Source organism: Triturus cristatus, chromosome 11 (assembly GCF_964204655.1).
Source record: "Triturus cristatus chromosome 11, aTriCri1.1, whole genome shotgun sequence".
NCBI lineage: Eukaryota > Metazoa > Chordata > Amphibia > Caudata > Salamandridae > Triturus > Triturus cristatus.
The window spans coordinates 371,565,374-371,593,367 of NC_140594.1; the positions used below are offsets into that span (position 1 = coordinate 371,565,374).

At 42.3% G+C, this 27,994-nt stretch overlaps 1 long non-coding RNA gene across 1 annotated transcript; it reads left to right on the forward strand.

Moving 5' to 3' along the window:
- Positions 1 to 26,215, forward strand: LOC146784208 (uncharacterized). Its single transcript, XR_014970674.1, has 2 exons — positions 1 to 104; positions 26,093 to 26,215. It is a non-coding gene; the product is annotated as an uncharacterized LOC146784208 (long non-coding RNA).
- Positions 26,216 to 27,994: the final 1,779 nt, after the last annotated feature.

The window sequence follows — 27,994 nt, forward strand, 5'->3', positions numbered from 1 at the left end:
GCGAGGGGAAGACTTTGTCCAGCGAGCAGGAAATGCGCATCTGCGCGGAATCGGCACCCGAATGAAGGAAGGAGGGAGCTCCGAAGACTTGTCTCAGCTTCCAGGTAATTGAAGATCGAACGAGCGCAAGCGCATGCTTACACTCACTGGGGGCTTAAATAGTATTCTGGAGGGTGGGGTTACCACACGAGGAATGGAGACTAACACGTGTAGCACCTGTCTCTTGCAGCAACGTGCCTCGTAACTGTCAATTTGAAAATGTGCAGTGTCGTATACTGAAAGCCTTCTGATGCAAACAAAAACACGTGTGGGGAAAAACAAGTGACTCGTAGAGATGAAGCAAATGAAACGTGATAGGGATCGTGCTTATAGGAGTGAGCCAAGGCTGAACCCATTAATCAAGCAGTGGTACATACAAATAATAACAAATAAATACATAGGGTAAATAACATGAGCCAATAATTATTACCAGAATTTTACAGCATTACTTAAGAGCTTCTCAACATAAAAGTTATTCTGTTAGCCACATAAGCTCAATGTACCCAATCATTGTATTTCTAAACAGGTTTGAGCGCTGTTGCAACAACAACCTCTAACACCCAACCATACAGTCCATCACAGTTGCACTCTTAAAACCATGCACCCAGAGAATCACCCACTCACACATCTATGCACAGAGTCACACACACCCCACCCACACATACACTCAGGCACCCATACAGATACTCAGACAACCAATCAATAACCCATAGAGACACTCATATTGCTAGTCACAAAACCATGCAGCCGTTTATACACCAACAGATAGACAGATACAGACATTCACACAGTTTAGTCACTAGTCTGCAGTAAGATACATTTAATGACTCACTTATAGAGTCAGTTACGCACCTAGAAAATCATCCATTCACACACTTGTACACCCACTCATTCTTCCACCGGCCTTTCCCTATATATATTAAACATATTAAAACTGTTCAGAAACACATACTCAATGGATGACGTCATCAGTGATGTCATCAGTGAGGTCATTTGAGATGTCATCAGTGATGTCACTGACCATGTCATGAGTGATGTAATATGTGACGTCATCAGCAGTGCATTGCGGGGGCGCGAGTTATAGTTAGCTGAACTAACTATAACAGGGGAATTTCTAGGGTTTTGTATGAGGGAAATGTCCAGCTAACTATAAAGCCCCTGAAACCTATGGTTTTTTCAGTGAATTTCTAAGGTTTTTTAAATGCCAATTCCTAACTATAACGCCCCTGAAACCTTTGTTTTTTTCAGTGAATATATATATATATATATATATATATATATATATATATATATATATATATATATATATATATATATATATATATATATATTACCTACTGGCGGTCGCCAGTAGGTAGTTATAGTTAGGACCTTAGGAATTCCGCAACATTCTATGCCCAATAAGTCTGGCACCGGTTGATGAACCTTCGCGAAATTTTCCAAACGTTTGGCCGGCTCCAGTCTGCTCCTATCCTGAAAGTTTCGTGGTGATTCATCAAGCGGGGGCTGAGAAAAAAGGGGGGTCCCAAAACGCATTTTCCTCATGCAATTTCCCATAGGACCTGTTGACGCAGCTACAGCCCGAACTGCTGAACGGAATTACACCAAATTTGGCAAAGAGGTAGTCCTCAGTTCAGACTCATGCCTTTTGCATAAATGGTGTAAATCCGTTCAGTAGTTCCTGAGAAAATTAGAGTTAAAAGTATAGATATATCTATGCTAATTGGCTGTCAAGTGTCTGTCTACATTCGAAACCAGGAACTGTTGGCAGCCATTTTGTGCCTCGGTAGAAGCGAGGCTGATTAAGTAAGGGAAATAAGTGTGTGAAAGATGTAAAGGGGGCAGGGTAGAAATACTCTGGCCCTCTAGTGTTGCTTAGGGGGTCCCAGAAGGACCCCCTGGGGCCCCCTTTAAAAAAAAAAAATCTGCAAAATGCGCGAAGGGTGCGCGGATCCGGCCGGAAAAAAAAAAGACCGAAGCGCGGGCTTCCGAGCTTCCTTAATAATTCCCGGGGGGGAAATCTGTAAAAATTAATGGGGGGCCCCCCAGCCCCGGGGACCGCTACCCGCCAGAGCTAGAAAATAGATAGGGTGGGGGGCTAACCGCCCCGGGGCTTTATTGTTTGAGGGAGGGGTGCTGCGTGGCCGCCCTCCTGGAGCCCTCGAGGGCCCTGGGGACCGCCATGCCCCAGGGCCAGCTCCTACAGTGTCCTGGGTTGCCCACCCCCAGGACACTGTTGTTTGCTATGAGAGGGCGGGAGTCTCCCGCCCTCCCATAGCAAACTTTGTTTCTGCTCTCTCTTTCAAAATCCAAACGATATTGCTTTTCCACCCGGGGAGCTGTATGTCAGCAGCTCCCGATGTGGAAAAGCAATGCCGGCTCCCGAAGGACGCGGGGAGCCGGCTGTGACCGTGGGGGCGTTGGGGCTCCCCCCACGGTCCCCAATATTTTTTAATAAACCCCGTGGGATGGGGTCCCCGGGGATAATAAAAATTAGTGATAGGGGCTATTTTTTTTTTACGATAAAATTAGGAGTCGCGCATCCTAACGCGTTGGGTGCACGATTTCTCTCGCGTAGGGTGCGCGGTTCCTAGCACATTGGGTGCACGGATTCAAGGACAAAACTGAAATTTTTGGGAGATAAACATCAAGCTTATGTGTTTCGTTTTTGAGTGGCTCTAAAAAGAGCCGTTGTGTTCATTGAGAGTTTTTGGTACTTATAAGTAAGTACCTATACAGAGTCTAAAGTTGTTGAGGAAGACTCTGTTTCCTTCATCAGTAAAGTGTACTCCATCTCTCCTATACATCTCTTGCATATGAAAGCGCAGATTGTTATTGTAAATGGACCCCATTCTATAGTCTCTGAGAAAAGCAGAAACAGATTTATACACATGCTTCCTAGCTTTCTCAATCTGTCGACAAAAATTATTGGACCAGTTCCATTTCTGCCTTTGGCATATGTTAGAATACACAAAGGCAGTTTTGGGAAAAAGTGAAATCAAATCTGCAAAGGTGTCCTTCATAAGCATTTCCAGACCTACCCCAGTCAAAGTGCCTAGGTCATTGCCACCACAGTGCACTATTATGAGGTCAGGGTGTTGGAGATGCATAAAGGATTTTACCAATGGCATCAATTGGTGGCACTTTAACCCTCTCTGTCCAATCCATTTAATGTCTACATTTGGCAAACCTAGGTCTTTGTGAATGCCTTTGTTTTCTGCATACCTTTGGCTCCAGAAAATATAGCTGTGTCCCACAATCCACACTCTAAGCATCTTGAAGGGAGGTCTGGATGCACTCAGATGGTCACTGTAAATGAAATGGCAGTTTGAAAAGTACTATTTTTCTAAAATGTTGGCTAAGATGCAGTTTTGAAAAAAGACAAGAAATCATTGATTGTTTGACAACCTTTTACACTGAAAACTAGGGTGCATGTTTCTGTTTTTTAAATGCATGATTCTTATTGGTTAACAAAAACTGATTGAAAGGAACATTATATATGATAAGCTGATATGTTGAAAAGTCAAGCACACTTGCTATTTTGATTAGCAACATTGTGTGCTGAACTTGTGACCTGTGTGCTCAGTTCAGTGTTCCATGACCTGTTTCTCTGGTAACAGGCAGAAGGCAGATTGGGGGTAGGGTTCAAATGTATGTCATTTGGAAAGGGTTGAAATGTTTAACCGATAGAAATGTGTGTTAGCTTTTGAATTAATGTGGGAAGGAATGTGATTTGATGTTTACATGTATATGTGTGGAAAATGAGAGGGAAACTTTGCCATTCTTTGGTTTTGCTGACAGGTGCACAGTACAGAGATTCTGTATAAGAAAACCTGGTGTGTGACTGATAATACTTCTTAATCTACAAAACAACTTGAAAGGTGAGTTATTTAATTGTGAGGGGATGTATGTAGTCTATTTTGATTTTAATCAGACTAATGTATTTCTCCTGCTAAAGTGCAGGGAGTACTTTTTTTTGTCCACAATCTTATTGACAGTGTATGTGCATGTAGAAACCATTCTATGATAAGCACTTGTGTTTTTCATGTGTTTGCCGACAGATAACTGTGCTGTTTTTATATTTTGGTAGAATTAGAAACCAGTCATTGTTTATGAATTTGCAAAATGAGTCATGTTTCTACACCAAAATGTAGTACTTGTAGATTAAGAAATGTGCTTTGGTATAGTGCAAGGGATAGTGTTGTTTGTCTAGAATCACACAGTGAGTCTGTGTGCATTTAGGAATCATTTTGAGAGAAACATTTTGGTACTAATGTGTAGTAGAAAATGTTCTGCAATGTGTGCAGTCACCTTACATCTTGTAGACTAGTAAATGTATTTTGTACAAGGGATAGTTGGCTGTCTACAATCACACTGTGAGTCTGTGTGTATTTGGGTAAGCATTGTGAGAGAAGCATTTGGTAACATCATGTATTTGCTTGCAGATAACTGTTTTAAAACCTGTCATGTTGTCAAGTTTTAGTAGCATTAGAAGCCAGTCTTTGCTTATGCATTGATAAAATGAGTCAGGCATTGACAGTAAAGTACAGTACTGAAATATGTAGATTGTGTGCAGTCCCCTTACTCCTTCCAGAGTAGTGAATGTGTTTTGGTAAAGTCCAAGGGATAGTGTTGCTTGTCTAGAATCACACTGTGAGTCTGTGTGCATTTGGCCAACCATTGTGAGAGAAGCATTTGGTAACATCGTGTATTTGCTGACAGATAACTGTTTTAAAACCTGTCATGTTGTCAAGTTTTAGTAGCATTAGAAGCCAATCTTTGCTTATGCATTGATAAAATGAGTCAGGCTTTGACACTAAAGTGCAGTACTGAAATATGTAGATTGTGTGCAGTCCCCTTACCCCTTCCACAGTAGTGAATGAGTTTTGGTAAACTCCTAGGGATAGTGTTGCTTGTCTAGAATCACACTGTGAGTCTGTGTGCATTTGGGTAAGGATTGTGAGAGAAGCATTTGGTAACATCGTGTATTTGCTGACAGATAACTGTTTTAAAGCCTGTCATGTTGTCAAGTTTTAGTAGCATTAGAAGCCAGTCTTTGCTTATGCATTGATAAAATGAGTCAGGCATTGACACTAAAGTGCAGTACTGAAATATGTAGATTGTGTGCAGTCCCCTTACCCCTTCCACGGTAGTGAATGAGTTTTGGTAAACTCCTAGGGATAGTGTTGCTTGTCTAGAATCACACTCTGATGCTGTGTGCATTTGGGTAACCATTGTGAGAGAAGCATTTGGTAACATCATGTATTTGCTTGCAGATAACTGTTTTAAACCCTGTCATATTGTCAAGCTTTAGTAGCATTAGAAGCCAGTCTTTTCTTATGCATTGATAAAATGAGTCAGGCATTGACAGTAAAGTACAGTACTGAAATATGTAGATTATGTGCAGTCCCCTTACTCCTTCCAGAGTAGTGAATGTGTTTTGTTAAAGTCCAAGGGATAGTGTTGCTTGTCTAGAATCACACTGTGAGTCTGTGTGCATTTGGGTAACCATTGTGAGAGAAGCATTTGGTAACATCATGTATTTGCTTGCAGATAACTGTTTTAAACCCTGTCATATTGTCAAGCTTTAGTAGCATTAGAAGCCAGTCTTTTCTTATGCATTGATAAAATGAGTCAGGCATTGACAGTAAAGTACAGTACTGAAATATGTAGATTATGTGCAGTCCCCTTACTCCTTCCAGAGTAGTGAATGTGTTTTGTTAAAGTCCAAGGGATAGTGTTGCTTGTCTAGAATCACACTGTGAGTCTGTGTGCATTTGGGTAAGGATTGTGAGAGAAGCATTTGGTAACATCGTGTATTTGCTGACAGATAACTGTTTTAAAACCTGTCATGTTAAGTTTTAGTAGCATTAGAAGCCAGTCTTTGCTTATGCATTGATAAAATGAGTCAGGCTTTGACAGTAAAGTGCAGTACTGAAATATGTAGATTGTGTGCAGTCCCCTTACTCCTTCCAGAGTAGTGAATGAGTTCTGCTAAAGTACAAGGGATAGTGTTGCTTGTCTACAATCACACTGTGAGTCTGTGTGCATTTGGGTAACCATTGGGAGAGAAGCATTTGGTAACATCATGTTTTTGCTGACAGATAACTGTTTTTAAACCTGTCATGTTGTGAAGTTTTAATAGCATTAGAAGCCAGTCATTGCTTATGCATTCATAAAATGAGCCAGGCTTTGACACTAAAGTGCAGTACTGAAATATGTAGATTGTGTCCAGTTCCCTTACTTCTTCCAGAGTAGTGAATGAGTTTTGGTAAAGTCCAAGGGGTAGTGTTGCTTGTGTAGAACCACACTGTGAGTCTGTGTGCATTTGGGAACCATTGTGAGAGAAGCATTTGGGTACTTCATATCTTTGCATACACATAACTGCTTAAAAACCTTTCCTGTTCTCAAGTTTTGGTAAAATTAGGAGCCAGTCACTGCTTATGTATTCACCCAGGAACTCTCCTCGCAATACTGTAAACATTCAGTTAATATCCAAGTAATAATGGAGTGAGGCGGGCCTTAGCACATGAATTGAGTCAATCGCCTATACACTATACACTTTAACCATCTACACACTTGTCTTTCACATCTTCAATCCCCCAGTCAATATCCATACACTTCCAGGAAACACCCTGTCACTGCCCTTGTACTACTCTACTGATCCATTCAGCACCATGTACTAATCCTTTCACTGCGCCAAAACCCAAACACTTATAAATTCACCCAGGCACTGTCCTTGCAGTGCTCTAATCATTCAGTCAGTACCCGAGTACTCATTCAGTGACCAGGCCTTAGCACATGGACTGCTTCAAACCCCTATCCACTATGCACGTAGTCCTCTAACCATTTACACACTTGTCTTTCATACCTGCAATTCCCCAGTCATTATCCATACACTTCCAGGAAACATCCTGTCACTCCCCTTGCACTCCTCTAGTGACTCATTCAGTACCATGTACTAATCCGTTGACTGCACCAAAACCCAACCATTTATAAATTCACCGAGGCACTCTCCTTGTAGTACTCTAATGATTCAGTTAGTACCCAGGCACTTATGTAGTGAACCCGGACTTAGCACATGGACTACTTCAAACGTCTATCCACTATGCATGCTTGCCTCTAATCACCTACACAATTGTCTTTCACACTTTCAATTGCCCAGTCAGTTTCTATATACTCCAATAAACACCATGTCACTCCCCTTGCACACCTCCAGTGATTCATCCAGCACCATTTACTAATCTATTCACTGCGCCAAAACCCAAAAACTTAAAAGATTCATCCAGGCACTCTCCTTGCAATACTCTAATGATTCAGTCAGTACTCAGGTACTCATGCAGTGACCCAGGCCTTAGATAATGGACTGCTTCAAATGTCTGTCCAGGATACATGCAGGCCTCTGACCACCTACACACTTGTCTTTCACACCTTCAATATCCCAGTCAGTATTTATACAGTTCCCGCAAACACCCTGTCACTCCCCTTACACTTCTCCAGTGACCCATTCAGCACCATGTACTAATCCATTTACTGCGCCAAAAGCCAAATACTAAATTCACAGATGCACTCTCCTTGTAGTTCTCTAATGATTCAGTCAGTACCCAGGTACTTATGTAGTGAACCCGGCTTTAGCACATGGACTACTTCAAATGTCTATCCACTATGCATGCAGCCTCTAACCACCTACACAATTGTCTTTCACACCTTCATTTACCCAGTCAGTATCTATATACTCCAATAAACACCCTGTCACTCCCCTTGCACACCTCCAGTGACTCATTCAGCAGCATGTACTAATCTATTCACTGCGCCAAACCCAAAAGCTTAAAAGATTTATCCAGGCACTCTCCTTGCAGTACTCTAATGATTCAGTCAGTACCCAGGTACTCATGCAGTGACCCACACCTTAGCCCATGGAGTGCTTCAAACGTCTGTCCAGTATGCATGCAGGCCTCTAGTCACCTACACACTTGTCTTTCACTTCTTCAATTAACTAGTCAGTATCTATAAACTCCAGTAAACACTCTTTCAGTCCACTTGCACACCTCTACTGACTCATCTGGCACTATGTAGTAATCTATTCACTGCACCAAAACACAAAAACTTAAAAAGATTAACCCAGGCACTCTCCTTGCAGTAGTGTAATGATTCAGTCAGTACCCAGGTAATCATGCAGTGTCTGAGGTCTTAGCTCATGGACTGTTTAAACGTCTATCCACTATGCATGCAGGCCTCTAGTCACCTATACACTTGTCTTACACTTCTTTAATTAACTAGTCATTATCTATATACTTCAATAAACACCATGTCACTCATCTTGCACTCATCCAGTGACTGATCCAGGACCATGTACTAATCTATTCACTGCGCCAAAACCGAAAAACTTAAAAGTTTTACCCAGGCACTCTCCTAGCAGTAGTCTAATGATTCAGTCAGTTCCCAGGTACTCATGTAGTGAACCATACATTACCACATGGACTGCTTCAAATGTCTATGCAGTATGCATGCAGGCTTCTAACCTGCTATACACTTGTCTTTAACAGCTTGAATTCCCCAGTCAGTATCCATGTACTTCCAGCAAATACCCTGTCACTCCCCTTGCACTCTTCCAGTGACTTATTCAGCACCATGTAGTAATGCATTCACTGCGCCAAAACTGAAACACTTATAAATTCACCCAGGCACGCTTCTTGCAATAGTCTAATCATTCAGTCAGTACCCAAGTACTCATGCAGTGAGGCAGGCCTTAGCACATGGATTGATTCAAACGTGTTTCCACTATGCATGGAGGCCTCAAAGTACCAACACAATTGTCTTTCAGACCTTCAATTTCCCAGTCAGTATCTATAAACTACAATAAACACTCTGTCACTTCAATTGCACACTTCCACTGACTCATTTGGCACTAAGTACTAATCTATTCACTGCGCCAAAACCCAAAAACTTAAAAAGAATCACCCAGTCACTCTGTTTGTAGTACTCTAATGATTCAGTCAGTACTCAGGTAGTTTTGCAGTGATCCAAATGTTACTCCATGGACTGTTTCAAATGTCTATGCACTATTCATGCAGGTCTCTAGCCACCTATACACTTGTCTTTCACACCTTCAATACCCCAGACAGTATTCATACAGTTCCCGCAAACACCCTGTCACTCGCCTTATACTTCTCCAGTGACTTATTCGGCACCATGTACTAATGTATTTACTGCGCCAAAAAACAAATACTTATAAATTCATCCTGGCACTCTCCTTGCAACACTCAAAACATTCAGTCAGTATCCAAGTACTATTGGACTGAGACAGGCCTTAACATATGGATTGATTCAAACACTTATCCACTATGCATGTCGGTCTCTAATCACCTACACACTTGTCTTTCACACCATCAATATCCCAGTCAGTATCCATACACTTCTAGCAAACACCCTGTCACTCACCCAGTGTCTCTCCTTATAGCACTGTAATCATTCAGTCAGTAAGCATGTAGTCTTTGAGTGAGGCAGGCTTTAGGGCATGAACTGCTTCAAAGTAATATGCACTATGCATGTAGTGTTTTAACCATCGTCACACTTGTGCTTCAGGGCTATAGTTTCTTAGTCAGTATTTTAAAAAAAAATTGTGTGTGTACCGTAATAGAAAAGTATACATTTTAAAGTTATTAATATACATTTATTTGTGATTATTTTTTACAGATACTGTTTTTCACCATTAAAATAGAGAAATCATGCCAGAAAAAGAAAAGAACAGAGAAAGGAGAGTTACTTGAAGAAAAATCAACCACAAGTCTTGAATGAACAACATAGGTGCCGATTACGATCCGGTAAAAACCGGGTACGAACCGTCGGTCGGAGCGTTTTCTCCGTCCGACTCGTACCCGGTTGTAAAACTTTACAAACATGGAATTACGATTCGCACGGAAACACCATTTCCGTATGATTCGTAAAAAACACCCACCGATGAAAATATACGTACGAATGTGATCCGGGAATGCTGCGACGTGACGTCGGGACGCTTTCAGGCAGCGTTTCACGACCCAGGAAGTACGATTCGACCCGACAGCAGTCCGGACGGCAATATTTTCACACACCCAAAAAGTGCCGGAAAAGCGAAGTACGGCGTGAAACGACCAGAGTAGGTGGCCCGGTACGCGCCGTACCCCCCCCAGCCCCCGTATGTACGCGCTGACCCCCACCCCAGCCCCCGTACGTACGCGCCGACCCCCCCAGCCCCCGTATGTACGTGCCGACCCCCCCAGCCCCCGTACGTTCGAGTCGTACCCCCCGTGTATGTACACCCGTGTACGTGTCGTACCCCCGTGTATGTACACCCGTGTACGTGTCGTACCCCCGTGTATGTACACCCGTGTACGTGTCGTACCCCCCCGTGTATGTACACCCGTGTACGTGTCGTACCCCCCGTGTACGCGCTGGGGGTACGCACCGTACATACACGGGTGGGGGTACGACTCGAACGTACACGGGTGTACATACACGGGGGGTACGACACGTACACAGGTGTACATACACGGGTGGGGGTACGACTCGAACGTACACGGGTGTACATACATGGGGGGGTACGACACGTACACGGGTGTACATACACGGGTGGGGGTACAACTCGAACGTACACGGGTGTACATACACGGGGGGTACGGCACGTACACGGGTGTACATACACGGGTGGGGGTACGACTCGAACGTACACGGGTGAACATACACGGGGGTACGACACGTACACGGGTGTACATACACGGGGGTACAACTCGAACGTACGGGGGCTGGGGGGGTCGGCGCGTACATACGGGGGCTGGGGGGGTCGGCGTGTACATACGGGGGCTGGGGGGGTCGGCGCGTACGTACGGGGGCCGGGAGGGGGGATTCGACTCGTACATAGGAGGGCTGGGGGGAGTGTTGGGCGCGTATGCGGGCACATGTCTCCATGGTTGCTATGGGAGTTCGGTGCGGACGGTGTTTTTTCCATACGGTTGTAACATCGGACGCACGGGATGGATCGTAATTCCGCGGTCGGACTTCACTTTTCACATTTGTACGGTAAATCGTCCGGGGATGTGTCGGACACATTTTCCGACCCGAGGACGTGTGGGGAATAATTCCCAATGCGATTCGTATGGACTTTTTCCCATGCGAATCGTAATTGGCAGTTTGTACGGCACTTGTACGATTCGTACGGTAAAAAGACCGGATACGAGTCGTACGGGGAATTTTTTTACCGGATCGTAATCGGCACCATAATGTCGATAAAAAGAAAAAATCTTCTGGTAAGATCACAAAGCAATTTATTAAAAATGTTTATAGGACCAAACGGAATGTTCAGAATGCTGAAACCTCTGAGAATGCTTCAACTAGAATTTTTTTTTAAAATAATAGGAAAAGCAAAAAAGCAAATGGACAGTCTAAGGAAACAAAGTATGGTAAAAGAAGGCAAAATCAGTATAAGGAAATACGCAAAAAAATATTTTACAAGAGAGTAGTACATAATTTTCTGAAAGATGTGAAGAAATATAAAAAGAGAGCTCTATTTTATAAAAAGAAGAATCATATTGAAACCATTGTTGAAAAGGCTTTTGAAGTAAAAAGGAAACTATTCATTTTAGTATTAAACAGAATTCGATCACTAGATAAACCAATCCATTTAATGAAGGCCAAAAGTAGGAGGAAAAGAGTAATTAATAGAATACATTTTTGTGATTTTTTTTGGGAGAATGGAAACACAGTTCCAGTTCAGAGCCTTTCTTTAATGAAGAGTTATTTACAGAGCAATAAATTATTGTATGCAGTTGACACCAGAGGTCGAGGTTATGAGGTTAAAGATGGTTGTCCAATTGACAGAGAGAAAATGGTTGAAAGAAATGCAGAAGAAGTGATAGCTGATGAAGTTCTAGGGAGACATCCAAAACACCCTGTGTACACTTGGGATTGCAGTAGTATTTGTAGTGTACGACAAGAATCTATTGATAAATTGTGTAGTTTTTTACGAGCATATAGTAAAAAAAGTGTTAAACAAAAGATTAAGGTGTTGCAAGGACAAGACCCTAGCAGAGTGAGAAAAAATACTGGTTTGCAAGGTCATTCTCTGGCTTGCCTTTCTAGGAAAGTTTGTCAAAGTGTTTTTCACCATTACAGGATGTTGGCAGTACATCATACTCAAATGCGGAAGTTAGTGAGAAGATTGTATTATGCAAAAAGTCCAGCACTAAAGTCAAATGAGTTGAACAGTGCTCTTTTGCGGGGGTCAGTATCAGATGTGAAGAAGGTTTGTGATGATATTGAGTTTTGTTACTTTGGTCCTCAGCAAGAGAGTGCAGAAACTGACACATTAGTAGAACAAAATGTTGAAGAGAATGTAGAACCCGTGATTACAAAAAAATTTGAAGATCAAATCACAAAGTTTAAGGTAATTTCAGGTGAAAGACCAAATGTTTCTTGTATTTGTTGTCGGCAAAGTCACTATAAAAATCAGACTAGTAGTGTCAATCTGTATTTAAAAAGTGAAATAGAAGATAATGATAAGTGGAAGGAATTTGCAACTTATTTGTTGGTAGAGGATTCTTTTGATTTGGGATCTGAGCAGCGTATTTGCAAATATTGTTATAACAAATAAGTTGAGAATAACATGCCTGCTAGAGCTGTTCATAATAATCTTGAGTTGGTTGCTATTCCTCCAGAGCTGATAGATTTAAATACGTATGAGTCTATTCTCATTCAATGTGTGCACCCGTTTCAGGCTATTGTTCGTATGGAGCCTAAAACAAGTAAATTACCTCCATCAGAGTTACAAAGAGGATTGAAAGGAAGAGTTGTGTATTTACCGTTAGATTTAAAGAAAAACATTGAAACTATTGGTGTAGACCATGCAGAAAATGAACGACTAGTCATTCTAGTTAATGGTGTTCCTACTAAGAATAAGAAAATCTGGCAAGAGTTAGTGGATGTTAGAAAAGTGCAAAAGGCATCATTGTATCTGATAAAAAATAATGAGCACTACAGAAATGTGTTTGTAGGAGAAGAAGAAATAGATTTAGCAGAAGATACTGAAACATTAAGTGGACAAATTGAAAAAGTGGACATGTCCAGATGTGAAGAAATCTATGAACATTACAGTGTACATCCACTTCATTCCAAAGAGGTGATGGGGAATACGATTGAGTTGTTCCAAATGAAAAAAGCAAGAGGAAGTCCCATGAGTGTATGGGAAGAGAGCTTGGAAGCTCGTTGTTTCCCGCAGTTGTTTCCAACAGGAAAAGGTGGACGATATGATGAACGTCCTGTGCAGATTACTGCATCTGCATATCGGACAACAAGATTATATGCAGAAGATCCAAGATTTCGACAATGTCTCCCTTATATGTTTCATCTTCTGTTTGAAAGTGACTTGTCTGGACTTTCATATGCAGTAAATCACATTTTAAAAACTGGAATGCATCTGCAAAATGTAACTGCAAAGGATTTTATGGATAAAGTGCATCAGAGAGATGATCATTTAGAATCTCAGTTGATTAATCTGATGGTATGTCAGCGTGGGACTGATGAATATTGGTACCGTCGTCATGGAGAACTGAAATGTATGCTACGGAACTTAGGAACTCCTACATGGTTCCTTACACTAAGCTGTTCTGAGTATATTTGGGATGATTTACGTGAATTTCTTCGAGAGGCAAATTCCAATATGAAAAATATTGAATACAAGACACCAGGAGAATTGTGCTCTTTGGATCCTGTTAATGTATGCAGATATTTCAATCATAGATTTGAAGCTATGATGTCTTTCATCTGCAATAAAAAGAATCCTCCTCTTGGAGAAGTTTGTGGATTTCTTTTGGAGAAAGGAGTATCAAGCAAGAGGTGCTCCTCATATACATACGTTGTTATGGATCAAGGACGCCCCCAAATTTGGAACAGATTCAGATTAAACTGTTTTGTCTTTCATTGAAGATTATGCCACATGTGCCGTACCCAATAGCAGAGAAGATAAAAACTTAAAACAACAAGTCTTACGATTCCAAAGCCATAGGTGTGGAAAATACTGTTGGCAAAAGTACAAGTCAAAGGATAAGTTCTATACCAAATGACGTTTCGGATTTCCACGTCCTGTATTATCCAAAGGAAGAGTGAACAGTTTTATGTCAGCTATGCGACATACCATCACAAGAAAGTCTCCAAAAAATACCTACAACTTAAGAAGAAGCGAAGAGTCAAAATACATAAATGACTACAATCCAGATGTTTTATCCATGTGGAACGCTAACATGGATATTCAGTATGTTGCGGACAATTCCATTGCTGTTGCTCGATATGTAACATCCTACATTACTAAATCAGAAAAGACGGAATTGCAAGAAATGTGGGAAGAGATTTCTCATGAAAGAAGACTCTAAGTAAGAAATTATACAGTTTCAGTTTGAAGATGTTGTCGCATCGTGAAATTGGAGCATATGAATGCTCAGATCAGTTATCATCTGCAAGACTATACTCCAAAAGTAGAAGAATCATTTGGGTGAGTCTAGGTCTTGCAGCAATGCGAAATCTAGTACTGAAATCTGTTCAAGAAATTGAATATTTAGCTGAAAAAGAATCAGAAAGTACAGATATTTTGAAAACGAATATGTTGGACACATATTACCCAAACAGAAGTCATTATCTTGAGAACATGTGTCTCTATGAAGTGCTGCAAAACTACACTTTTAAACGGAATACTAGAGAGAACATCAATGATGGAAAATATGCAGTGATTGGTTCCGAAGGATGTCTGGTGAAACAAAGGAAAGGAAATGTAATTAATCACAGGAAACTGAGTTGCGACACTGCTGTCAAAAGGGAATTTTACTATTTAGTCCTTTTGCAAATGTTCAAACCGTGGCGTTCAGAACTGGAATTAATTGGAGATTTTCAGAGCTATGAAGATTCATTTAATGCTTGTAAAGATACCATAAAATGCAGTGCTTTTGCAAACTATGTGAAAATGTTGAATGATGAAATTGATCACGAAGCTACAATTGCAGCTGAGATTGCTAGAGACAGTTCTCAAGACAGTCAAAGTTCTGCTGCACTGAGTCAAGATCCACTAGGACAACCAATTGTTGAAAATGGAAACAGCAATGTATCAAGCTCAAGAAGATGTAATACAGTTAGGAAACTTGGAAGAACAACTAAATGTTGAACAGAAACAAATATATCAACAAGTGAAAGAGCAGATTGACCATGGATTACTTCATGAAAAGAAAGGGTGCTCATGTACATCATTTCAACCTATCCAAATGTATGTGAGTGGTCAAGCTGGAACAGGAAAAAGTTTCTTAATTAAAGTAATTACAAGTTATCTGCAGACAACAACTGAGTCGCTTTTGTCTTGTATTGTCACTGCTCCAACTGGGTTGGCAGCACATAACATTAAAGGAATTACTTTACATCATTTACTAATGCTACCAGTAGAGCATGAGAACAAATTGAAATACCACAAGCTATCTGGAGAAGCTTGTTGTGAAGTTTCAGGAGTCCTGAAGAAAATGAAACTTCTCATTATTGATGAGGTAAGCATGGCCTCAAACTTGATGCTTGCCTTTGTGCATTTAAGAATGCAGAAAATTCTTAAAATAGAGTATGACGTTTTATTTGGAGGAAAACACGCCATAATTTTTGGAGATCCACTGCAACTGACTCCGGTAAAAGGACAACCGGTATTTAAAACACTTGCACATGAAGATACCAGAAAGTCTCTTGGTAGTGTTGGTAACGTCAACATTTGGACATATTTTGAATACTGACAACAAATATGCGACAGGCAAATGATGCTGAATATGGAAGTATTCTTCAAGATATAAGAATTGGAATTCTGACAGAACATTGGAAACAAGCTTTGGAGAGTCGATTACTCTCTAATTTGTTCCCAAATGAAAATGCAGTTCCTGAGAAAGTGTACATGAAAATTGCAGAAAATAAATCAGTGATCTGCTTAGTGCCAACACTGCGCAAGTGTTCTATATTCAATAAAGAACTATTGAAACTGGAAAATGAAGAAATTATAAAAATGAAAGCCATCGATAAAATAGAGCATGAAGGAATCACTATTATTTTGACAGGAAAGTTGAAAACAAAACTGGATTCTTTAGAAAAAAAATATCTAAAACAGCTGGTTTTGAAAAGACACTATATGCATGTGTAAACTGTCGGGTAATTTTAAGGCGTAATTTGGATGCAGAAAAATGTTTAGTTAATGGAGCAATGGGTAAAGTTGTGAATTTTGTCAATTATCAGAAAAAAGAAGGAATTGAATTTTTAAAAATTAAATTTGATCAGATTGAAGAAGTTAAAGAAATTGGTCGTTGTTCAGTTCGTTTTTTGCTTGTTAAAGATTGATATGTCCGTAGGAAACAATTTCCATTTTCTCTGGCATATGCAGTAACTATTCATAAATCTCAAGGATTAAGTGTAGACAGTGCATTTGTGAACATTGGATCTACCGTATTTAAAGAGGGTATGGCATATGTTGCTTTGTCGCGAGTCAGAACATTATCTGGTTTGTTTTTGATTGATTTTGATTAGACAAAGATTACTGCAGATGCAAACTAGGTGAAAGAGTATATTAGGTTAAGAAGGGCGTATGCACCCAATTTAGGTCAATATCCTGTATTTGAAAAGCGTTTGGTTGGTCGAAAAAGAAGGTTTGAGAATATCTGTACTGAAGGTGTAGAGAAGGGAAACGAACAAGATTATGTTGAGATAGCAAGTAAAAAGAAAAAGGACACTATTGAAGAGATTGTTGGTTATCAGTTTGAAAATAGTTCAGGTGTCAGCTGCTATGCTAATGTAGTGGTCAATGTTGTTTTTTACCTTGAAGGTTTGCAAGAACAAATTATGCAGATACAAGTAAAATACAAACTGTTTCAGATGTTCGTAATCTTTTGGATTTGTGTTCTGGTTCTACACAATTTACACAAAATATCCAACAAGATGCTCAGGAATTTTTTATGTATATGCTTACCATTTTTGAAAATGAAGGTGTAGAAATAGAAAATATTTTTGGCCTTTCTTACAAATGGGAACATCATTGTGAAAATTGCATGTATACATGTAGCACTAATGTAGACACTGAAAGTTTTCTATATTTAAAATTACCAGACTGTAAATCAGTGTCTTTCAATAAATTAGTTAAAGGTGCAAATCAAAACATGGAGTGTAGCCAATGTAAATCAGAAATGTTATCCACATTATTTAAAAAAAATATGGACAATACATAATTTTAATGATGCAACATTGTACAGCTGATGGAAGAAACTTGGATACTTTAATAAAGCAATTTGTAGCAACACAACTATCAATATCAGGAAGGACTTTTGTAGCAATTGCAATAATTTTCCATGATGATCCTTCCACAACATCTGGACATTACACTGCCTATCTAAAATGTGACAAAGGCTGGACACTTTGTAATGATGCCCAGTTTGTTTTCAAACAACGTTTGCCTAGGGAATTACCAAATTCCTACCTAATATTTTTAAAGTCAAAGTTTTAGGAAGATAATTCACTCTCTGAGGAATTTATTATTATAATTTTATAGCATTACCATTGGACAATTTGCATAAAAAGGAGTGCAAAAATACCATTTGGCCTCAAGGAAATGTATATGTTTGCATTATGGACTTTTTCGTGCTCATTGACTCGGTGAATATTTTAAAGCAACAACATTTACAGTTTTTATAAGTTAAAGTTATAAAATTTTGTTATCCATAAGCATTTCATATATGTGTGATTTGTATTTTCTGGTATTTTACTGAGAATAGCATGTTGTTGTTTTTTAAACAATCTTTTTGATTGGTTTTTTTTGCCCGCTGTTATGTGATGAGTACGATTGAAATCACTATTTCTAGTGAAATTCAATATATCCTGAGAACAGCAAAAATGGCAAACAAATTACTTTGTTTAAATTATGCTGTGTTGTTAAAAATGTATTATTACGTTATAACTATTTTTTCTTTTCTTTCACAGATCCTAATTCTAAAATAAGCAATTTACCCCAATTTACATTACAAAAAACATCTGAAAAAAATGTGTACCATTTTTTATTTCTATTACTGTGAAGGTAAGTTTAACTAAGTATTAATATGCAGAATAGGCAGATCTGCAAGAAGCTACAAAGGTTGAATACGTTTTTAAAAACACTCTGTTTATACCTATGTAGTTTTGGAATCTCTATGTCATAGGATATCATGTGACCTCCAAAAAAACAGATTTGAGTGGTTCATAATATTTCCCATTGTACCTATTGAAGGACCGCAATCATTTCAATCATTCTTCTTTGAGCATCTTTGCAGACAAAACTCTGTGCTTACCTTCTATCATTCGCAAGCAATTTTCCAAACAGAAATATGTCACTTTTTGTAACATAGTTATTGCGCAAGACACTCTTTCATATTTACAAAGAGAGGAAAAGGCACTCTGTGTACCTTTTCTACTCCATGTAAATACAACCTCATCATACACACCACTTTGCGTTGAAAGGGTGTTCTATAAGTGTTGTTGTGCGTGATTGCACTGAATACTCATAGAACAAGACACATCTCCAGATTTATCAGTAATCATAAAACTCGACGTGTGTGAATGCTGCACCATTCTCCAATTGGTGTAGGAAAGCACAACAAGGACAATTGTTTTCATTTCTCCTCATTTTTTAACCTTCAATGCATGCTAAAATGTTCAGCATACATTGAAGGAGAAAAATGCATTTTCTGATTGTTTTTGTGCAGGAAGATGCAGGAAAATTCATTTTGGTTGTAGACAAGGGGAGATTACGTGATTTGACCAGAATCACAGAATGTTGAGCTGAAGCAGAAACTCCAACCTGGTTCCCCAGTTGCAAAGTCTGCAGCTCTGGAAGTAACACCACACCCTCTTGGATGCAACATTTAATCAAGTGGTCAACTGGATAAAAAAACTAAGATTACAAATAATTTAAAAGTTCTTTGTCGCTATTTGAAAACTCAGAAAATATGTCCTCATTTTAGTTTTTTAGAGCACTAACCATAATTTTGATGCAAATAAGACCCTCTCATATATGTAATTTCTAAAGGAAATGCTCTAGGCATTACAGTTTTGATTACATCAAGATGACGTCAGGCATTCCACACTTTTGTAATAAATATAGAATGTTAGCAATCTAGTTGTTCATTGGGATACTGTTGAGAGGCAGAGGCAGGGGCACGGACTCTGAAAATTGAAGGCAGGTAGGAGAGTGCAGAGGCAACAATTTGACCACACTAGGCAGGCAGGAAGGGCAGTGGCAGCACAACAGACTATGGAGGGCAGTGGAAAGGGGGGCAGGGGCAACAAACCAACAATACAGGACTGGCAAGAGAGGCTGTGGCAATATAATAGACCATTGTGGGCAGAAGGAAGAGGCAGTGGTCATACAACCATACATGCCAACAGACCCGTTTCAGCCAGGAAACGTCCAATGTTTTTAAGCTCAAATGGGCTTTACTTGATCTGTTTCCTGTCTACAATCTTCTCTTTTTCAATGTAACTCAAAGGGGAAAATCAATACCCCAGTTTTATTTCAAAATCTCCCCCTTACCAAGTTCAAAATGTTCGCAAGTATGGTACATTGGACCATGGTAGGCAGGAGGAATTGGGGTAGGGACATGGACTCGGATAACAGAGGACAGGAGGGACATTGAGAGGTGCACCAAACTGACCCTACAGGGCAGGCATCAGGGTTTGCAGCAGCACAATACACCACACAGGGCATGCGGGACGGGAGTGCAGCACAACAATCCATAGAAAGCAATAGGGAGGGGACAGGACCATGCACATGGACAACAGACAACAGAGGGGAAAGAGGCAATGGTAGCTAGCTGACCATAATGGACAGACAGGAGAGAAAGCTGAAGCATAACAGACCATAAAGGGCAGGAGGGACGGATCAGGGGCATTACAATGGAACCGACAAGCCAGGAGGGAGGGAATAGGGGTCTGCACATGGAAACAGAGGGCTGGGGGCAAGGGGGCAGGGCAGGAGCAGCAAGATGACCATGGAGGTCAGGCAGGATGGGCACTAGAAACAAGACACACCATGGAGAGCAACAGTGAGACTATGATGGCATACACACAGACCATGGAGGGAAGGTGGGAGGGGGTCAGGAGCAGCTAGCTGACCACACAGGGAAGGTGGGAGGGGCCATGGCAGCACAGAAGACCATGCATGGCAAGCGGGAGGGTTAGTGGCAGCACAATGGCTATGATGGGCAAGAAGGAGGGTGCAGGGGCATGCACAAAGGACCATGGAGGATAGAAGGGAGGGTCAGGACCTGGGCACAGACAAGAGAGTTCAGGGGAAGGGGCCTCACAACAGACCGCGCGGGGCAGGCAGGAGGAGCAGTTGCAGCACAACAGACCAGGGAAGGCAGAAGGGTGTGGCAGTAAAATGGACCATGGAGGACAGGAGGAAGGGGATAGGGGCATGGCATGTGGACAGGCAGGGTAGAGGTGGCAGTGACAGGTTACAGTCATCTGACAATGCTAGGCAGGTGGTAGGGGAGTGGCAGCTCAACAGAACACTCAGAGTAGATAGGAGTGGCAGGTCCATGGAACATGGTGGTCAAAAAGGATGGAGCAGGGGCATGCACAAAGACATCGGAGGGCAGGGGGAAGGAGAATAGGGGCAGCAAGCAAAGCACAGAGGCTAAGCAGGAGGTCAATGATGGGCCATAGAATTGGGCAATGGAGGGCAGGATGAGTGGACTGGTACATCATGCTAAATGCAGGGCAGTGGCAGCACATCAGACTATGCATGGTAGGAGGGAGGAGGCTACTCCTTGGATTCAGACAACAGAGGATATGGAGGAGGTGGATGGGGCAGCAAGCTAACTGTTCATAGAAGGTGGGTATTAGGAACTTTATTGTTTTTAAAATGTGTGAACTACTTAAAATATGAACAAGTATGCAGCATAATCTCACTTTTATTCAGGAAGAAGAGGACGTTTGGGACTGTGACTCCGGGCTCACTTGGCAGAAACATCCCCTGACCCTCCACCCCCCATCGCAAAATGTAATGCCCGTGAAAAGGGTAGGTGGACGCAGTGTTATATAGAACATAGTCCTGAGAGCACGATTGAAAATGAAAACTAGATATAGTATATGGTATAAACTATGCACCAAAAAGTGTGATATAAGATGAACCGGGGCGTGAAATATAATATGCAATACATTGTGCGCAATGACAGATTCATTGGAGAGCGCGAGATAGCACCGACACTAGCGCTTGCTATGTGATATACGTCTTGGAGTGTAAAATGCACAGGTCAGTGTTGTGTAACCTAAGTAGTCTCTAAAGTTGTAATATAAAATATGTGCTGGGTAGTGTAACATTGCATATGCACTGTGACAAAGATATGGATCCCAGATTGTAATATGTATGGCATAGCGCTGTGCTTTATAACATAGGCATCGAGGAAGGCACGTTAGATGGGGCAATATAACCCGTGCGAAGGCAAGTGTGGCATGACATATTCACGGGGTGGTGTTACAGTGCACATGGGCTAGAGAGTGTCATAGCATATGCACTAGCTGGTGGAATACAACACAGAGGTGTGTGGCACTCGGCGGGCACTGGTGGGTGTAACACAGCATTGGGCTCAGCCAGGAGCACGCTGTGACTCTCAAGTGAGGTTTGTCTCCTTTCCAGAGAGTAAAATAAAAAGTATTACACATCCGGCGGTGGATGTGTGTTTTATTAACCGTGAGGGGGTTTCTTGCATAGTTTGGTCGAATTTTTGTCGAATCCCCTTTGAATGGCTTGGTGTGCATGTGTATTAAATGTGCCCGTCAATAGCTACCCATGTTTGTATAAATAAACGACAAGGGTGTCTACTTGGAGAGTACCCACCAGCGGGGGCGCCGGGATTAGGCACGGTAGGGTGTCAGACATGTCAGAGCTTCACTAGCGGTGTGAATACATTCTACGTGGATTCATTGTATGCATAGTCGCATTTTAATGAATATCACGCAAATCGTCATGGTGATAGGTACATACGGTTTGTCCAGCATGTCCTAGGTGTTTCTATAAATATATATATATATTTTTAAATAAAAAACAAAGGCCGGCCCCGGGGGATGGGGTCCCCGGGGCCATAAGTGACCTGAGGAGGGGGGCAACACAGCCCCCCTCCTAAAGAATAAAAAAAAAAAAGGCCATGACCTGGGGGTTGGGGTCCCCGGGGCCGATTAAGGCCTTGGGAGGGCCAAATTAATTTTTTTCAACAAAAAAAATTAGGGTGCAGGCCCTGGGGGATGGGGTCCCCAGGGCTAATAAATTAGAAAAAGAAAGGGGGCCACACAGCCCTCCTTCTTAAAAATAAATAAATAGAAGACCGGCATCACGCCGGAGGCCACGCCCCCTCCTTGCAGCACTCTGCAAACGCGCCCCCTGGCCAGTTGTAAGTTGAGGAATTAATTCCCCTTCAATACTGAGGGTCCCTGAGGGCCAACTAGCCCAACAGGTATCTCCAGTATGAGCCAGGGAGCTGCGTTGCAGACAGGTGTTCTGAGGGCACGCCCCTTTTTACACCTCCATGCAACGCAGCTCTGTGGCGCTTACTGGAGGTACCTAGTGGGCTAGTTTGACCCTAGGGACCCTTAGGATTCAAGGGGACTTAATCTCTCAACTCAGAACGCCCACAGGCCCTGTGGCACGTTTTTTTTTTTTTTTTTTTTTTTTAAAACCTTTATTCGTGCATATTAAAAGAACAAATACGGGCCTACAACCTTCAGGCCGGCCACGATACGGTTAAGCACTGATACAAACATTACGGCCCCTGTGCTTCAACGGTCAAGGTTAGCAACGATTTATGAAACATACACTGGAGAGATCCTTGACCCCAGGGAAAGGAGAAGTGAAGGTTAATTTTAAAGTTTTCAAAATAGGTTTATCAGGGAAATAGTCAGTGAAGAATAAGAACCAAGGAGATTCGAGTCCGCACGATATCTTCACCACACGGGAGAGCAGCAGCATCATTAAAACAGCAATGGAAGTAAAATCGCAGGCAGTGAGGCAATGCAGTTATATAACAGGATAGTCACATGAGCAATTACGCACCCCTCCAGTGCCGCCCCCACTCAGTCAACCCCCCACCCGGACCCAGAATCGAAACAAGTATAGCGCAGAAACATAAAGAGAAAAAAGGCCCATAGAACTAATTAGAAACAGTAAGTTACCCCCCCACCCTACACCAATGCGGAGGCTACGGCCTTCCCCCCCCCCCCAGCATAGTGCCTGTCGCCCAATAAACCCGAAATATAGACAAGAAAGAGAGTAAGAATAAAGTAAAGAAAGATAAGAAAACAATACACCTATGTTAAAGGGGGTGAGAAAAGAATAGGACTATTCTAATCTAAACTCCCAAAAAGAAGAAGGTGGGGAGGAGCCTACGTATCATCAGAGCGCCCTAAACCATCGGCCATCTTTGGCTTCCACACACTGAGAACCCACTACCCCAAAAGCGGTCGTGTGAAAATGAATTGTCACAACAATTTAGATGAAGGAAGACAAATCGCGACGAATGCGCACAAAGTACACATACAGTTCCAGTCCCAGTCCAGTCCCTCCGTGAAACCATGGCGATATTAATCAGTCTAGCCCTGGCCCGATCGCGGGCTTGAGATTAAGCCAGCCCCTACATGAAGGCCCCGCATCTCGTGCAGACAAAGACAATATGGCCGTTTGGGAGAAGATGGTGAAGTAGAATCCCAAAATGGCCGCCGACCATCTGTAGAGGTCCCTTTGTGCACCACATAAAGTCCAGACATGGCATGTAGAGTACAGGAGTTCCACAGAAAAGAAGCAGTAGGCCACCGTGAACGATTCCTCGAGGATGTTAGGTGTTGCTCAGCTGGATACTCTTGCAGACGCGGTGAGGCAGGCAACAATGAAGCAGGCAACAATGAACGGGGAAACAAAGTATCCGCTGTTAAGCTGAAGAGCAATTGATCCTGGGTGCCGAGAAAGCCAGATGCAGGCACCAGTGTAGCACGATCACACACAGCCGTTGCGTCCCCGCAAGAGGACAAAAGCACTGGCAGACCCACGCCGTGTTGATGACAGACGGAGCGCTCACGGCCCGCAGCCGACAACAGGGAGTCAAACTGCTCACTTAGCGCCTGAAAGCGAGCAAACATTTGTAAACGAAAGTCCCGCAGGACGGCCAGTACGGAGCCGCATGTCAGCGGAAGCTGCACCCCCACATCGGCAGCAATCCGGGACGGCACCGTGGAGCTGGTGTCTGGTGGAGGGAGGGCGAAGCGGGCAGCGGGCAAGACCGGAGTATCACCCCCCAGCCGCGAGCAAGCAAACAACGCCATGTTTTACCGCCGGACGGTACAATGGCCAGGGGGGGGGGTCGTAGCAAGGAGTCAGTCCCCCTCAGGTCTGCGCCGCAACCGGGAAAGCCAACAGTCGCCTCCCTTCCCTCGGGTTCTCTTTGCAGCCGACTAGGCAATAGAAGAAGGGGGTCGGCAGCCTCCCACAGCGCGGTCCACAGATCGGGGCAGGAGACCCGCCTCACCGGGGCTTACTTTACAGCCCCAGCCCTTCAGGCGCAGGGTGCAGGAGGTGTCTGGCCGTCCCTCCCCAGGCTCATCTGGCGACAGTCCGTGATGTTAGGTGAGGTCGGGACCGCGGGGCTCGGATTTGCGCTAGCGGGTCTGCGGAGCTTCCTGGGGGCCGGCAAAGGCCACAATAGAGCAGGGGTCCAGGGCGGAGAACAAAAGCACCAAAAACTCCGGCATCCGGGCGGGCTGAGACTTCGGGGAAGTGGCGGCGTGGACAGCGCGTCGTCGTACACGTTTCACCTCGAGAATCGGCAAGGATAGGAATCAGGATAATAGTCCGGGGCCAAGGGCCGACGGAGCCGGGCGCTCAAGCGTCTGCTCCGGTCGCCATCTTGGCTCCTCCCTCCCTGTGGCGCGTTTTTAAGTTGGGGAAATAATTCCCTTTCAATCCTGAGGGACCCTGGGGTCCAACTAGCCCACCAGGTGCTTCCAGTAAGCACCACTACTCTGCGTTGCAGAGAGGTGGTGCAGGCCGTGCCACTTTTTACAACTCTCTGCAACGCAGCTCTGTGGCGCTTACTGGAGGTACCTAGTGGTCTAGTTGGACCCTAGGGACCCTCAGGATTCAAGGGGACTTAATCTCCCAACTTAAAACGGCTACAGGGCGTGTTTACACAGTGGGTAAGGGAGGGGACGGGGCATGAGGTGACGTGTTCAAACACGCCCTGTGGTGCGTTTTAAGAGGTAGTTTTAATCCCCTGCCCTATTATATACTAGGGGCTTACAGAGGAGGTCATGCTAATCACAGGGGGACCCCAACACATAGTGTGCCCTAGTGTATGTAGGTGTTTTCACTGTATTCTGAGTGTCTTTTAACATAGCACTGGCTCTAGGACTGGATAGTCAGACTCAGTTACCACCAGTATCCGTCTGAAAAAGTTGAGGGTACAGGATGATTTTGCAACAAGGCTTGTTTCTGCTCTTCTGTTTGTTCTTTCTGCACGTTATACTTCTTCCTGCACTTTTCTTCGTCTTTGAGGACTTCTGTTGCTTCTTTCTGCATTTCTTTTTTTTCTTTCTGTGCGTTTTTCCTTCTTTCTTCACATGTCCTATCTCTGTAGGCATAACTAGAAATTAGCATTTAAAAAACCTTTGAAATTCACTGAAAAAACCATAGGTTTCAGGGGCGTTATAGTTAACTGGACTTTTCACTCGTACAAAACCATAGAAATTCCCCCGTTATAGTTAGTTCAGCTAACTATAACTCGCACGCCCGCAATGCACTGCTGATGACGTCACATATTACATCACTCAGTTAGCAGTTATAGTTAGCTGAACTAACTATAACGGGGGAATTTCTATGGTTTTGTACGAGTGAAAAGTCCAGCTAACTATAACGCCCCTGAAACCTATGGTTTTTTCAGTGAATATATATATAGATATGTTGCTTTGTCTCCGTAAGCAGCTGTCGTTTTTTTCTGCCAAAAACCAGAGTGCAGACCACAGAGTTCGTGTTGCCATACAAGATTTATTCAGCCACAGCTAACACGGTTGGCATGACGCGTTTCGATCCCGGAAGGACCTTGATCACATGACGCGCTCATACACCTCAAGGTATCTTAAGTTACATTTTTTTGCATTTTTCTTAAAGTGACATGCATGCAAAGTTTAGTTGGGTCATAGACACAGAAGAAACCTTCAGAGTATGTTTTCGTTTCATCTTGTAACTGGTTCAATGTGCAAATAGCAAAGTTGTTTCACAATGCTAAGCAGCATACGTATAAAAACAACTTAATTTGTATACCTTGATAAAAAGTATGTAAATATTGTCTCCTAACAATCAGCCAAGTTTAAAACTAACCCTATTATAATAAATAAGATTAAAAACAATAAATATCACTGATTTGCTAAAAGAGAGGGCATTGAAAGTATGCCAAAAGCGACGTCCATATAGATATATATATATGATCTCATAATATCACAACGTATATAAATAAATATATATATACGTATATGAAGACACACGTGTGTCTATATATATATATATATATGATTAGTTTTCTGTGCCATAGCTAAAGTACATAATAGTCCATTGTCACGTATATACAGTTTGAACACGTGCTATCTGTGGCCCTACATTGGAGTGCTCAGTCGAACAGTGCATGACTTAGACTGTGATAGAATCTGCTGATCTCTGTAGTTTCTTATGTCTTTGATACCTTGATATGATGTAATTGTATTACTCTGTTAATATGTACTCTATCCTATGTTTTATGTTTTATGATGGATCTTAACCAATACTATGAGAATAACTCATGGTTCTCTTCTCTTTTTTGATCACAGGAGAAAAGAAGGGAATCCACCACCACCCCTCCCTCTTTCTTGTGTTATTGTTTTGTGGAATTTTGGTTAAAAATTGGGTCTTGGCAGTCGCCAACTAGAGTGGTACATGGCAGCCTATCACAGGACGCACATTTACATTCCAGGAGGAACCTGGGGTAAACCGGTCCCTCTCTCTCGACAATTCCCCCCTACCCCCACCCCAATCCTGGCACTGGGCACATGCAGAAAACAGGTAACATCAGACAGAACTGCTGCCAGAGCCCACCTATAAAGGTAACCAACTTCGGCGCTATGCCGTGATTCCATTCAACTTAACCTGGGTGTGTATCGGTGTCCATCACCAAACCTAATATCGGCACTATGTCGTTTATTTATTTTGGCAGGATGCAATAAGAGCGTATATATACTGGCACTTGCCATGTATAAACTAAGGGGCAGACGCAGACTGAGCAAACATACCGATTTGCTTTATCAGGACCTCAAATGTATACCTAACAGTTTGTTTCGATTTGTCTTGCAATTTTGTAACACATGTAAATTGGAATGTTGATTGAAATTACTTGCGCAAATCATTAACTGTCGAAAATAGAGAGTGGTGACCCGACTAGGTTCAGTCTCATATTAATGTAACCTAGGAGACCAAAACTTTCCTAATGGGCAAATTCCTCGCCTAACGATCACATTACAATCACCTCAGCGACATGTTCCACCCTCCACTTCGACATTATCCATGGCTTTTAAGGATGATACCTATTCCCGCACTCCTGGGCATCCCACCCAAGAGCTGAGACTGCGTGCCTCTTTTATAATGTATCTACCTGTTTTTCTTTTTTATCCCATATGTAGCCGGGACCTTAGACTGCGTGCTCTTTTTTCTTGTAGAATGTATCTAGCGATTTTACCCAATTGGTCCCTCCATCCTAACTCTTTGTATACCACTCTTAATCCTGTAAAGCGCTCTGATACCCTCACGGGTCTGGTTCGCGCTCTATAAAACTATAAAGTAAATAAATAAATAACAATTAATGATATGCTCAAAACTAGGTTGTGC